Genomic DNA, 12,257 nt, shown 5'->3' with positions numbered 1-12,257 from the left:
TTGCCGAACGGTGCCCAGTCTGTCACCTGGCTGATCATCTCCATCTGGGTTTGCTGCAGAGACAGCAGTTGGACATCAATACCAAATGGGAATAATTAACATCCAATGGTCTGAAATTGGTAGGCTTAAAAGATGAAAGGCGCATTGATTTTTAAAAGGAGGAATTAAAATCTTCCATGTATTGCCTCCAAATGTTGCCTTTTGCTTCTTCGAGGTAATCACATTTTTCCCTCATGCCAGAGCTGAAACTGAAACAAATCATCAGACTAAGCAAAGAAAGAGAACATCAATTGGTGTTCATGAACCTATGCTCCTCACTTATTTAATTTTCCATGCATCCATACATATATCCATCAGATCAGTCCTCAAACATTTATTACAACTGTTGTGCAACTGCTGAGTAGAAGGGGGCTCAGACAGTGAAATTCACTGTCACTTTTCCCATCCAAAATTATGTAAACCAGTTTGACCAGAAAAAGCCACTAGGTATATATTCATGCTGATGATACTCAGATTTCGACTGCAAACTTGACATCACTCCTGAACTCCAGCCTTATAGTAAACTTCCATTCAGACATCTCAGTATTTGGGTAGCCCACTGAACTTAATCTGAACATGCCTTCAAAATTCATGTCCACCCAGAACATCAGAATGTGAGCTAGTTGGGAAATCCGGTCATTGCAGATGTGATTAAGTTAAGATGAGGTCATACTGGATTAGATTCAGCCATGTTTTAGTTTCCTGGCTGCTAAAACAAATACCATGAAATGGATTGATTTAAACAATGGAAATTTATGGGCTCTGAGTTTTGAGGCTAGAAATCCAAAATTGAGGCATCAACAGGGAGAAAGAAAACTATGGTGTTCAAGACTGGCTGCCAGCAATCCTTGAGGTTCCATGGCTTTTCTGTCACCTGGCAATGAACTTGGTGACCTCCTCTCCTTTTTCTCTTTTTTAATTTAAAAAAAAAGATTGATTGATTTCACCCTTCCCCCACCCTGCTGTTTTTGCTGTCTGTGTCCATTCGCTGTGTGATCTTCTGTATCTATTTCTCTTTTTGTCTTCTCTTTTCATTTTTTCTCCTCTAGGATTCACCAGGATTTGATTGGGAGGAACTCTGATGTAGAGAGGTTCCCTGTCAACTGTGCCACCTCAGTTCCTGGTCTCTGCTGCACTTCACCTTGACTCTCCCCTTTGTCTCTCTTTTGTTGCGTCGTCATCTTGCTGTGACTTACTTGCGCAGACACTGGCTTACCACGTGGGCGCTTGGCTTGCTGTGCAGGCAGTAGCTTACACACAGGCACTCGTGTGGGCACCTGGCTTGCCACGTGGGCACTCATATGGGCATTGGCTCACCTCAAGGGCATCTCCTCGTTCTCTTGATTGCCAGCTTCTTCCCATAGCTCAATCTGTGTCTGAATTTCATTCTGCTTATAAAGGACTCCCTGATTCAGTTGGCCAGACCTTAACTAAAAACATCTTCAAAAGGAGCTATATACAATGGCACAACCACAGGAATGGATTAAGATTAAGAACATCCAGTGACCACTGCTTGTATATCAATGTTACAAGTCACCAGAGGTTCCAAGGGGAAGGACAGTGAAGATTGGTGTAACATTGGGGCATTTTGGGGACATCAGAATTATTCTGCATGATATTGCAATGATGGATACAGGCCATTGCACATTTTGTCAAAACCTATAAAAACGTTTGGTACAAAGTGTACACCATAATGTAAACCAAAGACCATGATTAGTAGCAATGCTTCAGTATGTGTTCATCAATTGTAATAAATGTACCACCCTAATGAAAGATGATGTTAATGAAGGAAAGCATGGGGGGGGAGGAATGGAATATATAGGAAAACCCTATAATATTTTCAATGTAACATTTATGTAATCTGAAGCTTCTTTAAAAATAAAATAAAAAAGATTAATAACATGTTTTCCTAGGGAACAATACTTCAACCTACCACAGGCCCTACCAATGACTAGTGTCATTGTAATTAGAGGAGAGGGTACGGACACAAGGGAAGAGGCCACATAAAGATGGAAGCAGAGATTAAGTGATGCTGCTACAAATCAGGAAATGCCAGGAGTCACCAAAAGCTGGACAAGGCAAGGAAGGATTGTCCCCTAGAGCCTAGAGGTGCATGGCCCTGCTGACACCTTGATTTTGGACTTGTGGCCTCCAGAGCTGTAAGAGAATGCATTTTGGTTGTTTTAAGCCTCATTTATGGTACTTCATCATGACAATCCTAGGAAACTAATATGTCCAAAATTTATCTCAACATCTTTCTCCTTTCTCCTCCATTCCCTGTTTTAGCTGAAATGTATAGTGTTACCTCTTCCAGAAATCCAGCGATTGCCCTAGGTTTGTGGCTTTTCCTCAGCCTCAACGCCCAATCGGTTTCTCAGTTCTGTCGGTTACTCCTTCTTAGCATCTTCTTCCTCCATCCCTGTGCCTCAGCATTGCTTTCACTCTCTTCTCATCTTCCCTGTGAACTGGTGTAATGGACCCCAGCCTGGACTCCGTGCTGTTCTCACTCCCCTGCCAATCCATCCATGACACTAATAGGAGTGTGGTCTCTCCGAAAGTGCAAATATGGTTGGTTATTCCTCTGATTAAAGCCTTCCCTGGCTCACCCCAGCATTCAGGAAAATGCCTACTCAAGGCCCTTTACAATCTGCCTTCCTTTTCAGGCGCCTTCAACAAGTCCTCCTATGTGTCTCAAGCCTGAGACCTACAGAGATCCTTTCAGTTGCCCTTTGCATTGTGCTCCCCTCACCTATGTGTGGTGACAGGTTAACTCATGCCGCTGCTGCTATGCATTGATTGGGACCCAAGAGAGACCCAGATCAATGGAAAGATTCAACAATGTTCATGATGACATAGACCAATGCATCGCTAAAACCCGTGTAGCATCATGACCACAAATAAAACTGTGCTTGCATGGAATTCATACTTGACTGGATTTTTTTTTAACCTGGCTATAGTATAATGGTCTAGCAGACTACACCTATTTTAATTTGATGCTGGGCCTCCACCACAACAGTGGGTGGAATTCCATATGTCTTCCAGTGTGAAGATTAGGCTAATGTGTCAACTTGGCCAGGTAATGCTGCCCAGTTGTTTAGTCAAACAAGCACTGGGCGAATTGTAACACAGTGGCTTTTCATGGGCTTCAGTCATCAGTGAGTTGATTGCATCTGTGGCTTGATACATCTGTAATCAACTGAGGAGACTGTTTTCAGCAATGAGTGATGTCTTTAAGTTGAAGGAGAATGATTTCAGTATTCAGTGAGAGAATCCCCATCTCTACTTCAGACAGCCAGCATCTCCTGGGGAACTCATCGAGGACCTCCATCAGAGTCCCTGGCTTGCAGCCTGCCCTACGGAATTTGGACTTGTGCATCCCCACGGCCATGCCAGACAATTTTATAAAATCTCATACTATTTACAGTTCTGTTTCCCTAGAGAACCCTGACTAACACATCGTGTCTCACTATTTCTTTCAGTGATGATTCAAGAACTGGCATTGAGCGACCACTGTTTATAAAGGAAAAACAAGGATTTTCCTGGCAAGTGTGTTTGTTTAGCCATTAATAAGCTTTTTTTTTTCCTTTAACTTTAGAGACATTCCCAGCCCTTTAGTTTACTATTGTGCAATGGAACTCTCCAAGTGGGGGTTTAAGGTGCAACATTTCCCAGGTAGGGAAGCCTGGTTCTGGAGCACGTCTTAACAGCTGCCTATGGTAGCCATTAATAAGCTTTTTTTTTTCCTTTAACTTTAGAGACATTCCCAGCCCTTTAGTTTACTATTGTGCAATGGAACTCTCCAAGTGGGGGTTTAAGGTGCAACATTTCCCAGGTAGGGAAGCCTGGTTCTGGAGCACGTCTTAACAGCTGCCTATGGTGGTAGTTTTCAAAAGGCAATCCGGCTTCCCTTTATTTCAATAGTCTTTGGTGTAATAAATCATTCTTTCAGATGTGCAGTAGCATTTAAGGCTTGCCTGCTTAGCTTTAATTGGCTAAGCAGTTACAATCTCAAATCATATAGTGTGAAAATATCACAATAGATCACAGTATTGTCAGTTTTCCCCTGCAGAACTCCAACACCTCCCTCACATGTTAATTGCTACAATGTCCTTGGAATAGAGAATAGCATAGTTACTGTTTGCAATGAGAGCATACCTGTATCTTCACGGCACTTCAAGAGCGTGGGGGTGGGGGGGAGGGCACATTAGACCTTGAATTAGAACCCTCTTTTCTATACATCATTGTCCAATTGCCTTTATATGTGATCCTTCCTTCCTGGCAACTTATCCTTCAAGACTAGGCTTGTATCCCCTCTTCCAGAAAGTCTTCCCTCATTTCTGTCTTCTACCTTGATTTAGGTGTCCCTTTTCTGAGCTCGCATATTCATCGTGTCAACAAACACGCATTCGGGCACCTGGCTTGACACTGGAAATTGAGAATAGATTAAAAATTCTCAAGGAATTAAAGCCCAGGTTATCCCTTTCAGACAATATTGCAATTGTTTGGGTTACCTGTCTCTGCTTTCAGACTGTGCCTTGCATACGAAAAATGTTAGTATTCACAAATGGATGGATAAATAAAATACTCCCACTTTGGCAATATGTTAATAATCAAAAGGCAGCTCATCCAGGGCTTGAATACATAATGGACATAAATTAAATTTCACTGAAAAAACTTCTAATAAACTAGTCCTCAGTGCCAAGATAGTAGGTGTAGTGGATTAAATTATGTACCCCAGATTGGACCTGCTCTCAATCCACACTCTGGTGGGTGTGGCCCCACTGTAAGTAAGGGCCTTTCAAGGTGTTAACTTCAGTTAAGGTGTGGCCCAACTGAATCTGGTGGGGCTTTAATACGGATTACTGGAGTCCTTTAAAAGCAGAGCGGGGAAGCAGATGTGGCTCAACTGATAGAGCTTCCACCTACCACTTGGGAGGTCCAGAATTCAAACCCAGGGCCTCCTGACCCATGTGGTAAGCTGGCCCGTGTGCAGTGCTGATGTGCGCAAGGAGTGCCAGGCCACACAGGGGTGTCCCTTGCATAGGGGAGCCCCATGGGCAAAGAGTACACCCCGTAAGGAGAGCCGCCCCGCGCGAAAAAAGCTCAGCCTACCCAGGAGTGGTGCCACACATGGAGAGCTGATGCAGCAAGATGACCCAACAAAAAGAGACAGATTCCCAGTGCCACTGACAAAGAATGCAAGCGGACACAGAAGAACACACAGCAAATGGACACAGAGAGCAGACAGCCGGGGGGGGGGGCAGAGAGGAAGGGGAGGGAAATAAATAAAAAATAAATCTTAATAAATAAATGAAAGCAGAGTGAAAGTCAGGCACAGAAGGCAGAGGGAGCAGCCAGAAGCTGGAAGTCAACAGAACCCTGAAAAAAAAGAAGCTGCCGTGTGCAGTGCCATCAGAATGGACTAGCCAAGGAACCCCAAAGATTGCCAGCCAGCCAGAAGATACCCCCCCGGGAAGGAAGCAAGCCTTCTAGACTCCGAACTTGTGAGCCAATAAATTCCTGCTGTGAAACCAACCCATTGTGTGGTATTTGTTTGAGCAGCCAGGAAACTAAAACAAACAGTGGGTGAGGTTTAAATCTCTTCTACTGTTGTGGTGCAGTTAAACTGGAAGGAAGGATGCAGTCTCGGGCACTGGCTTGTTTGGGGCACAGTAGGCCAGCCTGGGCCCTCAGGGAGGGGAGGCCTACATTCCCAGGGCTCCTCCGGCTGCTCCCTAGAGAAGCAGGATAATCGTCTCTCTCCTCCTTCCCTCGCCTTCCTCTACTCCAACCCCCACCCATCCCAGTGCAACCAGCTGAAACAGATTCTCTAGGATTCTGTGTGCTTGCTGTCTCTGAGGAAAATTCTAGCACTAAACCATGGTTGTGAAACCAGTCTTTTTCATTCACATTGATCTAATTATTCTATAAAAAAGGAACAATTACTGTTTCCTGGAAAAGTTTTCTTTTAGTAGTAGTCTGTTATGTAGACAGCTGGAATAAAATAAGCAAAATGTTTTTTTAAAAAATCTTTTCTTTCTACTAGTTTTTTTACTGGGAATAAGGAATACTACCAAAAAAAAAAAAATCTCATTATAATGTAATCATTAAGTACTGTTGTTTTGTTTTGGCACAGTGGAACTCTGTTATGATAAATTGTTCTTTTAAAAAAACCAACATTGTCTGTTTGCCAAAACAGAAATGAAAGAGGGACGATTTCCTGTCTCTCTGTAGCAAATGTTAAGTAGAAAAACATGTTTTGAACCCAGAGTGGGGAAAGAGGACTTTTCAAGCGCTCGGTTCACAGCCCTTTCCTCATCATTTCTTGGGTAATTTTTCACTGTAATTGGTGTTTTTCACACAGAGGATCTTGAGATGGGTTAAAAGAATTAAACTCTAAAAAAAATCAACTAAACAATTGCTTATTGATCCTAACGTTACAAACATCTAGAGCAAAAAGTTTCATTTTGTGCAATCTGCTCACAATTACCAAATAATTGAGTTCTTTAGTTAGAGATGCTTTGGTTCGTGAGTAGAGGCAAGAGAAGCATTTCCTGTGTAGGGGTTTTTGTGATAGAGTATTGTTTGTCAGTAGATCTTCCGAGCATTGTTGGGATGTAAAAGATTTGTGATACATACCCATTTGTCTATATCAGACATTTTTTTCCCTAAGAAAAATAACCTATTTTTACCTCATGGAAAGAGATTCAGTGATAAAGACCCAGTAGAGCATAGTCTAGATCATGTACTTTGAAACCAGACTAACTGGGTTCATAGCTCAACTCTGCCACTTAAATGCGGTGTGACCTGGTGGAGTAAATTACTTAGCCTCTCTTGGCCTTAATTTCTTCAGCTGTAAAATGGGGATGAGGATAATAATATTTACCTTTTAGGGTTTTAAGAAGTGAATGAATTAATACACCTAAAGAACTTAAAATAGTGTATGGCACATAATCAGTACAATTACTTTCATTTCCTCACCAACTGCTGCCCCACCCTTGGGCTTTTTGAGCTAACTTTGTGTTGTGTGAGCTACCATTTCTATGATAACTCTGTCTTTGGGACAGCCCTAAAGCAACTGAAAATATATATGAGCCAAGGAAAGGCTCCCAAAAGCACACAGCTAGCAGAGGCAGATTTAGGAGTGGTAAATGATTACTTTCAGAATTCTAGCCCATATATTTCCCTAGAACAAATCACTTCCTTTCCAAACATGAATTGCATGTAAGAGGAGAATAAATATTTACAGATAGCTGGAAAGAAGCAAGACTCCATATAAGGATATAAACCGATGCCTGTCTTCACCAAATGCCTAATCCCTGAAGGATTATCTCCGAAAACAAGTCTTTAAACCACACCAAGCAAATTTTTAGTTTGGATGGGGGGTTTATTTTTAAGTCACTGTCCTCCATTAAACACTGCAGTTTTGTTATAGGGTAGGAAGAGAAAGAGAGAGAGAGAGGGATAGACTGAAGTTTTTACAGTTTATACTAAAGAGGCATTAAAATAAAAACCATGAAGCAGCAGCCTGCACCTCCCTGGGTAAAAGAAGATCTTTTCTTTATTCCCAGTTATGCCACTGAGGAGCTCTGTGATGTGAACGTGGGTGAAACCCTCATCTTCTAGGGGCTTCAGTTTCCTTAGCTGTAAAATGAGGAAGTTGAATTAATCTGTAAGATTTCTTACAGCTCAGACATCCTGTGCCTTTATGAAATAAAATAGATGTTTGATGTTGTGGAGAGCAGGCAACAGAAAGCAACTCTGGAAACTTAAACAGGAAGAGGATATTTTTGCAAGGATGTTACTGGCAGCTCCCGGAATCAAAGGGAGGCCGGAGATCCAGGCTCAGAACCTAGGCAGTTTGGTGGTGGCAGGAGGTCTACTGGGGATGTCTAGAAGCAGGAACGACTCTGTTGTGCTACGGAAATGAATAAGTTCCAGGCATTTTTTCCATCCTCATGTCACTGCACCCATAATTTAGAGTCCTGAGATAAAGGATCAAATTGGCCTAGATTAGGACACATGCCACCCCTTGGCAGGCAGACAAGAAACCTTGATTTGCAGTTCCACCAAGATGCCATTCAATGAGTGAGAGAGGCAAATCCCCAAGAGGAAGTCTGAGTGGGATTTCTGGAAGAAGGGTAGTGGCTACTGTGCAGCATTTCACTACAGTGTTGAGTCCGTCCGTGTGATATCACTCACTCATATCACAGTCCATCTGAAAATGGATGTAACTTAGCATAGAGATGATGGCCCACGTCAACATTGTCTCCACACGCAGTGGTGGACACCCATCAAGAAATGCTGAGCACTGAGACATGCTTGCAGAACAGCCTGAGCCTGCCTCAAGAGATTGTTCTGGTGGAAAAATTAGGTCTGAGTTTCCAATCCGTTTGTCTCTGCACATCTCCTTGGAATGGAGGAGGAGCTTTCCGAGAGGCAAGCAGCAGCCATCTCTTCTTCTTCCATGTTTACAGAGCCTGTTTTTATCCTGATGGCCAATTCCCCTCCTGCACTTAAATACTGATTGGATCTAAACTAGTCATGGTGGTCCCACCTCTCCTGCCATTTACTGGGTGGGTCTGTAACCCAGTTCTAGTTGCCAGGGCATGAGGACAAACTGCTGGGGGTTGGAGTGGGATAACCTCTGGTCAAGGTGATTTTACTTTTAAAAAGGGCATTGTGGTGTAAGGATGTGATGATTGTTGGTGCTGTGGCACCACCATTTAGTACAATTTCATCTTGAGACCATGAGAGGGAAGACTGAAGCAAAAGCCATCAAGCTGAAAATGGCCTTGAGAATAAGGGGAAAGAAACTGGGTACTTGATGATGTGCAACTTTGACTGAACCAACCCCGGATGTACCTGATTCAGAACTTCCTGTTAGGGAAGGTAATAAATCATCTTATCTTTAAGCCATTTTGACTTAGGCTTGTGTTTTGTGCAGATGGAGGCACAGATGACCCACAAAGTGTTACTCTTTCAGGAAACCACAATGTTATCCTTAGCTGCCCCCCTGGTAACTGTCTTAACTCTCAGGGGAGAAATTTAACTAACCCTTTTTTTATTTTATTTTTTGAAATAGTTGCCACATGCCCGGTTTTCTCCTTGCTCATGTATGCACACTTCATTTTATCCTTCAAATCACAGAAGTTTCTAGACCAACTACTCTGTCTTTACTGCAGTAAGTCCGTGATGCCCAGTTCACAGGAATTTTTAAATTTTACCCTTTGATTGTCTTGCTTCTAGGTTAATGTGATAATATAGCTTTAGATCAAAAAAATTTAAGAACTTCTTTCCACTCATTATCCTAAGATCTCCATCCATCAGAATGGCACGAATAATTGGAGATGGTTAAGAAAGAAATAAACAAGGAGACAGAGAAGAAAGTAAGCCAAGTCAAATTCTGAGAATAAACCACATCAGAAAATTGAATCCAAGTCTTTATCTCACAAGTCTCACAGGAAGAGAAAGAGAGAGAAGTTATGTACTGACAGAGGGAGAAGAGAAAGAAGCATGCAGTTCAAAGACCATTGTCTTTTTCTAAGTTGTGTTTTATTAAACATCGAGTAGATACAAAAGAATATTTTTATTATAGGTAAGCTACATGGAATCATGGCCCAATGAGTTCTCATATACCCACCACTGAGTTTCATTGTTCCTGGTGTGTAGATCCCCAATCCCATCCTATTCCCCACCGCCTTAGAAGAAACCACTATCCTGCACTTACAACCAACATCTGTCGAACTTCATTAACCAAGATGAGCATTACAAGGGAAGAGCAGATGAGGGAGAAGTGAGTTCCTATCACACAAGACACGAATACCTGGATCTGTGGTTCAAGGAAGGATGCAAGAAGTACTGTGGTAAAAGTACTAAATCCTAGGGCACACAGCAAAAAGACATTCCAACTGGGGTGAGCAGGGGAAGCTTCATGGACAAAGCAACTGATCCATCTCAGGTAGAGAGGATTCCCGAGATAGACAGGTAGTAGCCCTAGGAAGAAAGGCAGAGAAGGTGTGTCTAAAGAGGGACTGCTTCGTCCAGGATGACTAAGTGGAGGAGAGGCAAGGGAAAGAGTGGAACTTAAGGCCAGGATGAAAATAGAGAGGTTGGAGGGAATCCTCTGGCAAGTGAAAATTCTTCTAAAAACTAGCAGTTATAATTTGGGGCACTACTGTTTTCTCCACATAGAACTCAGGAGGGCTGCCATCTGTGTCTCTTCCCTTGCATTTTCTCAGCCCCAAGCACCACCAATTCTCTTTTCACACCCTCTTCTCCACCTATCTCTCTTCCACCACTCTAATTCCACAATGGCCACTGAGTTACTGAACAATTGGGACAGCTTTCTTGCAGGTACCATGTTCCATACAGAGTGAGAGTCCTGGCTGCTCTGCAGCCCACAGAGCTAAGGAGGTGAGTGGGAATCACAGCTGTGGAGGAAAGGCTGGGTGACGGCCAGAAAAATAGGACTAAGTGGTAGGTCACTGGGGGTGGGGTGAGGGCAGGGTGCAGGGAGGGAGATGCACATGAGACTAGGTCAAGGTCAGATCTGGAACTGGATGGAATGCAGGATGTGCTAAAGCCCAGGGTTAAGGGTGGGGATTGGAAGCTATGAATCATGCCAGGAGCCAGGGCAGTTCATTTTTATCTGGGTTTGTTGGATGAGGAGGGGAGCAGAACTGCAAGCTACGGGAGTCCCTTGGCACCAGCCACCTAGCAGCAATTCCCCTCAGGTGTCTTTTTCTAGAGCACAATTAACTCAGCCACTTCTGACGCCGAAGAGGGAGACTCGCTGCTGCTCTTGGCGGGAGCCTGGTTTCTCAGGTACCCCCTCCTACCTGCTCCCTTTGCCCTGTCTCTCCCTCGCAGTGCTGGACATAGGAGGAGGACAGGCTTTTCAGACCTAGGACTGAATCCGCGTATTGGTCGTGAGGCTGGCAAACTGGTGAACTTCCATTGGCCTCGGCTTCCTCTGGGCTATTGCACATGTCTCGAGAAGTCATTGTGACAAAGAAACAAAGGGACACGTATCACATGCTGACGTGTAATGGGGGTTCAATAAATAGTTCTTCATCCAACATACATTTATTAAGAAGCTACTGTGAGCGGGACATGGTACTAGCTACCAGGGATACATGGGGTGAGCCCCATGTAGTTTACAGTCTAGAGAGGGAGACAGACATTAATTAATAACCACAAAAATCACTGTAAATACCAAGTACAAAAAGGACTGTAGGGGAGACAGACTTGGCCCAGTGGTTGGGGTGTCCGTCTACCACATGGGAGGTCCGCGGTTCAAACCCCGGGCCTCCTTGACCCGTGTGGAGCTGGCCCACGCGCAGTGCTGATGCGCGCAAGGAGTGCCGTGCCACGCAGGGGTGTCCCCCACGTGGGGGTGTCCCCCGCGTAGGGGAGCCCCACGCGCAAGGAATGCGCCCCGTAAGGAGAGCCGCCCAGCGCCAAAGAAAGTGCAGCCTGCCCAGGAATGGCGCCGCCCACACTTCCCGTGCCGCTGACGACAACAGAAGCGGACAAAGAAACAAGATGCAGCAAATAGACACAGAACAGACAACTGGGGGGGGGGGGGGGGGGGGAGGAATTAAATAAAATAAATAAATCTTTAAAAAAAAAAAAAAAAGGACCGTAGGGGATGAGAAAGTACATGCTTGTGAGATTTGATCTATCTAAAATTGAAGACCCTGCTCAAAAAGTTACCCTCTGGAGAAGGCTGCCCTGCCTACCCCCAACTGGAAATTATTCTGTTAACCCCTGAATTTCCAGCAGGAAGCTTGCACCCTTTAAATGACACCTATCTTACCCTATCGTGTCTGGTATTACAGCTAGTGGTATGCATGTCTTAACTCCTCTACTGGATTGTAAGCTCCTTGTGGGCAGTGAGTAAGCCATCCACATTTTCGTATGCTTCCCAGTATCTGTTAAAATATATTCTTTTAATAAATAAGTGAAATTATTAGCTTCCAGAAAGCTGTCACAATTTAATGAAAATTGAAGTTTCATTTATGCCTTTTGTAAACCAAGTTCCTATCAATTTCCACGTAATAGGTGATGTGCTGGGAAACACTGATTTGACCCTCAGAAATTGTAAAATATCCATACACAAAAAGTGTGATACCCCTTGTATTAGTCAGCCAAAGCGGTGCTGATACAAAATACCAGAAATTGATTGGTGTTTGTATTTCATGAAATCTTAACTG

Source organism: Dasypus novemcinctus, chromosome 1 (assembly GCF_030445035.2).
Source record: "Dasypus novemcinctus isolate mDasNov1 chromosome 1, mDasNov1.1.hap2, whole genome shotgun sequence".
NCBI classification, from domain to species: Eukaryota; Metazoa; Chordata; class Mammalia; order Cingulata; family Dasypodidae; genus Dasypus; species Dasypus novemcinctus.
The sequence above is the reverse complement of the archived record's forward strand: the minus strand, read 5'-3'. Positions refer to the sequence as shown.